Here is a 6,065-nt window from a genome sequence, read left to right as displayed (position 1 = left end):
GATTTCAGAATTTTCCGCATTTTCCTCCTGCTCTTCATAGGTGAAATGAGCAAGCTGATCACCGAATTCAGGCTGCTGAACCTGAACTTCGCTTTCTGCCAAAATAGTATCAGATTCCTCTGCAAGGCTGATTTGGATTTGAGGTGCAAATTCATCATCATATTGATCATACTTGGGCAGACAGCTGAAAGAAGAAAAGCTATCATATTCACACAGTATATCAAGAGATTGCTCCTTCACATATGGCTCTATGAATATGTCATCTGATTTGTGGTAGGTCAGTTCATGAATGTCACTACTTTCCTTCTGCAAAACAGATGTGTTCTGGCGCTCTAGACATTCAACTTTCAGTGTGACCTGCTGCATCATTTCCTCTGTTTTCTGTAACAAACCATGAAGTATCTGCTCTTGCTCTACCTTGCGCTGTTCTGCTCTAATCTTCAGATTTGCCTCCACGTCCACTGCCATGTCCTGCATCTGTTTCATAGTGGACGGGCTCCTTTCTCTCAAACGAAATTCAATCTCAGGATCAAAAGCTCTCGGAAAATGCAATAGAGCTAAATCAGGGGGAGGTCTTATATTTAAAGGCATTGAATGATAAACTTGATTAAATCTATCTGAAAATTGTTGAACTGTTTCATTTGGATGTCTCTTTAATTGATTATATTCTTCTATGAGCAAGAGGAAATTAACTTTGATCATCCATCTATCAAGGAAGAGTTTGAGTAACTGCTTAAGATTAGAGATGCTAGCCTCAAGCAAGGTCTTGAACCAAGTCCTAACTTCGCTTTGCAAAGAAAGGGCTAAAAGCCTAATATTGACATCCTCATGTTCTACTTCAAATATGGTAAGATAATCTTCGAAACCCTGGATATGCTTTTGAGCAGTAACACCATTCTCTCCATCAAATCTTGGAGATACTCAGGATGATTTCTAGGTAAAGGATTGAGCGTGGGAGGCAAAATGAGCGGCTTTATATCTATCAGGAACCTTACGAGGCACGAGAATATGTACAGGGATTGGAATATTGGGCTCTATTTTTGGTTCCTCCTTGGTTGTATGATGATCTTCAACAGCATTTGGAGACGGCTGTTCTAATGCGCAAGGAAGCTTTTCAACAACGTTTTCCAAAGGAAAATTATAAGAATCTAATCTAAAATCATCTTTAAAGTACAATATACATTGCAAAAGCCTGATCTGCTCATATATTTCTTTTGGGTTCATTTCTCCAGTGGAGTCTTTATTATGAGGATGATGTGGAGTCGCCAGGTGGATGAATTAACTTTGAAGTGTCTGATCTATGTCCACCATCACAGATCAGATCTAAACGTGAAATAAATCTGAAGAAAAGGGGGATTTTCTCCAGGAAACAAGATTTTTAGAGATTTTTGTGATTATTTTGATTTTTTGGGATTTTTCAAAACAACTTAAAGATTTATTTAAGAGGTGAACTGGTAAAATATTTAGATTTGCAGTGATAAACAAATGATTCAGATCCCCAACGGAGTCGCCAATGGTGTTATCACTGAGGTTGTTCCCTTTGACTCCTAAGGGAATACGACCGAGGTAACCACAAACCAATCTTTTAGCTGCAAGTCCTAGCCTACTTGCAGCCAGAGAGGGCTCTCTCTTTATGATTTAGCTTTGTTTAGGGGTGATTTTAGGCTAGTTATGATGTGCATGGGTTTTGTTTGATTTTGGTGGGATGGTTGATGTTTTCAGACAGAGTTGGCCTGCAAAGTATAAGAAGTTCAGACCATTGGGCATGGAGTCAATGAATGTAAACTGATGGGTTTGTTTTATTTGGTAGAAGAGAGGAATATAGAGCAAGGTAGCTACTCATGGAACAATCTTTAATGCTGGAAATAAGATGAAATGGAGGTCAGGGAATGAGAGGCAATTAAGGATCTCTCATTCAGCCAAAAGGGGGAAGGTGAATGAATAATATCTAGGAGCAATGAAATATTGCTAAACAACATTCAGAAATGAGATAATTAGCTTAAACATGATCAATGAAGTATGCATATTCATGACTAATTCAGAGGAAAACATAGATAAATCATAGAAATTGAGCACAGAGTACAGCTAAGTAACATCTGAGCTATTCTTTCTTCCTGCAACTTAGATCATGATATATAGATGATATAGACACATATAAACTGAAAACAGAGGTGAGAAAAGACTTATTGATCCATGAGGAAGCACAAGAATTCCATAACATGCTCTTTAGCCATTAAAACCACAACCATCCAGTTCAGAAGCAAATATTCCAGCAATCTTTGTTCATAGAAGCTCTCAGGCTTACAACGCAAGTCTGCAATGACTTAATCAACCAACCAACCCTTATTACATTGCTCAGGGTGGTATTTATAAGAAAAATATCTACAAAAACATATCTGATAAAAGATCTGGGGAAATAACTGTGATTAACATAACTTATCATGCAAGTAATGTAACAAATATCTATCTAATGTTGCGCTGGAGGCAGTTGCTTCAAAAATGAGGCTTGGAGGCATCCTTTAGGCTCTGTGCTGTCCATTCTGCAATAACTGTGCCTTGGTCTCTGATCCGTTGCTCTTAGGTGGCTCAGCTGCTCATTAACTATGATCTGATATTGTTTTAATGGCTTTAACTCCTGCTCTGATACTCTTTGACTTTGCTGGATCCTCTTAAATGCTCCTTTGCTGTGGCTTTACTGCTCCACTAATACACTTTAATGTTTCACTTGAACCGATACACTTTAACTAGACTGATACACTTTAACGCTGATAAATCGCCCCTGCCTACCAATTTATGGCAGGTATAACTGCTAACTGCGCTTTTGTTGCTTTTTGCGGGCTTTAGGCATGCTTCGGCGCTGGCTGATCAAAATACTTATCAAAAATGAAGAAATACTGCATAAATAGAGGAGGATACGTGGAATGGTAGCTGTGCTGAGGCCGTGCTCATTGTCTGGAACAAACTTGGGCCGAGGCAATAAAAAATGGATGAAGAATGACTGCTTCCCTTCGAAGATGGAGCGCGCGCGGGCACAGAATAGAAATATAAGAGAAAAGCCCCTTTTCCCTTTATAAGGCAAAAAATGGATTTACACGGGAAATTTGATGAAAAATGGGGCGGGAGTGAACACTGTAGCGGAGAAAATATTAGGGCCGTTGGATCTAGCGCAGGCAGATCCAACGGCTGAGATCAAATCGCAATATCGCAATCGGCGGGGACATGGGGCAGAGGCTTTAATATATATATGACCCGCGATATAGCGATCGCGATATAGTATTGGCGATCGCATATCAGGGGAGGAATGGGCGATGGCCTTTGTACATGCGATGAGCGATGAGCGAAATGGGCACAAGCGATATAACATAATTTTTGTGGAAAAACTGGAATATGCGGTTAAACGAGGAATTGCGGAGATATATGAATAAAAGGGAGACGCGATAGGGATTGCTTTGCGACAGCGATATCGCTTTCAGGTGCGATAGCGATATCGCATCAGAGGATGGCGAGGGGACACAAACAGGGGCATACATGTTATTGCGACTGCCGACTACGAAATCGCATCGGCGGGTTATATCGGGGCACAATGCAAAGGGGCCAACTGTTGACCGCTTCCTCTGACTGCGATATCGCGTCGGAGGGGAGGAATATTAGATGGGAGGAATGGTAACTCGAATGGAGAAGGGTTTTTGCAATCGGAAGGAGTCCAAATGCATAAGAGGGAGCTTTATAAGGAAAAAGAGGGTTCTTGAGGCATCGAAAGAGGTCTATTTATGGTTATATTTCAACCAAAGGAGGGGATATGTATATAAAGGGGCTTTTACTATATTTTTAGTAAGGGGAGGGGGAAATCATGGGATTTATATAATAAGTTAGAAGTTAATATGAAAATTGAGGAGAAAGCACTAAGTATAGCAAACTTAGGCTTTAAAATGGGAGAAAGGAGTTAAATGGAGTAATCTAGGATTATTGAGCAGATCTCAATATCCTTTGGGGAAATTAGTGAGTAAATTGGGAAAAAAGGAGGAAGGGGAAGTTAGTCATGCCTCGCTTGGGCTGCTCCAAGGGAAAATTGCCTCTATACTTGTGATCTGAAGTAGATTGAGCACTTTGAAACAAAAAATTACCACAAGTCTTCATTCTGCAACCTCAAAACTGCCTACCCAGCCTACTTAGCCTAACATTTTGTCTTCTCTTTGTTTGGGTGCACTTAGACTAGAAAACCCAGCTTTTTCTTCTTTCCTTTTAGCTATCCTCCTATCTAAATCTATCCTTATGTCTTCCAGGGGCTCAGATTAAGCTGTTGAGCGCCCTAGCTTCTCTACCTATCTAACAATCTGCCAAGATTAAACAGTTTGGATAGATATTTATTCTCTATCTTCTAAAACAAGCAATTTAAACCTAGGGAGGCCAAGATTAAGCTGTTTGGCCTTCCCTTAACTGTGACAAAATTGCTGACCACATGCTTCTGAAGTTCATCAAATATGGAACCTTTGGAACATGGAAAGAATGACATATTTGGCACTTCCACTGTCAATCATGAAATATGAAACCTATTGTAATAGGAGGCTAACAACCTGATGTCTCACAGGAGCTTTTCTGTCGCATTTCCTCACTAAGGATTACATCGACAACATCATCAAACTTTAAAGTACTAGATCCATAGAAAGAGTTACTAATGGACATAACTAAACCATTCCAACTTTCTGGCAATGAGCACAGAAATAATAGAGCCCTAACTTCATCATCAAAAGTTACTCCTACAGAACTTAACTGATTGGTAACTGTATTAAATTCATTTAAATGAGATTCAATAACAGACCCACCTTCTAACATCTTCATATTAAATAAACACTTCATAAGGAATACCTTATTTGAGGCCAAGGGTTTTCATATAGTTTGTCCAAGGCCAAATTAAACCCTCTGTTGTCATTTCGTTTGAAATATTAAATGCTACTGATGCCACTAGGCACAACCATATTATTCTAAGTGCCTTTTTGTCGAGAATATCCCATTCTGTGTTTTTCATACTCGTCAACTTCTTTGTCTTTCCACTAAATGGTAGGTACAGATCTCTCTGACACAAATAATCTTCCATCTACATCTTCCATAGCTGGTAGTTTTGGTCATTAAAGTTTTTGACCCTAAACCTACCATCTTCGCCATTTCTCCTGCTTGAACCAAGAACCCTTCTCTCCTGTGAGTTTATGAGCCAAATAGACCTTTGGATCTGATACCAGTTGTTAGAAAATTATATATTACAGAGCAATGGAACACATAAAATATATTGTAAAAATATAAACACAAATTGCACATAAAAAAAGAGAGACACAGATATACATGGTTCACCCAATTTGGGCTACTTCCACGGATAAACAACTCGTCCTTCCTTTTATATTATCCAACAAAATGAAGAGATACAACCTCTAATAGATCTATTGTAATTCCCTCTTCTCTCTCGCTCAATCTCCTCTCTATTTCTCACTCAGAATACATACCTACATAGACACAATACAATTCCCTCATATATAGTGAGGGGTTGCCTTCTAGGGAAAAAAACCCTAAATTAAACATAACTTCTACAGTCAGATCTCTGCCTAATGAACGACCCAGATTGACTACGAAATTACAACATTTTACAAGGCAATTTTACATCTACTTTTAGCTTTGGGGGATCTATCCGCGATCCCTCGCCAAGGGGGGCTCCCAAAGATCATAGCCACCCCTCCTAGACCCCCCTTGTAGCGTACATTTTATAGGCGACATTGCTGCCACATTACGAACTAGGGTTCAATGCAGTGATACCTACGAATAAACAAGATAATCAGGCTCCACACCCAACATTTGGACCATTTTTCTCAAGAGATAAACACGAAGAAGATCCTCCTAGTAATCCCTCATCCAACTCTCTCATTTTTCCAGAACCAAAAGAGATTAAATATACATTGGAAGATAAACCAACACCCAATGTTAATAGATTTTGAGCTCTACCTTAGACAACGATAGTTCAACCAGTTCTTCAGCAAGGGATTGTGATAAATATATTACCCACGACCTCCTTTACAAAA

This window comes from Pinus tabuliformis, chromosome Q (assembly GCF_031772625.1).
Source record: "Pinus tabuliformis cultivar Carrire ecotype Pingquan chromosome Q, CPIR1, whole genome shotgun sequence".
Classification (NCBI taxonomy): domain Eukaryota; kingdom Viridiplantae; phylum Streptophyta; class Pinopsida; order Pinales; family Pinaceae; genus Pinus; species Pinus tabuliformis.
The sequence above is the reverse complement of the archived record's forward strand: the minus strand, read 5'-3'. Positions refer to the sequence as shown.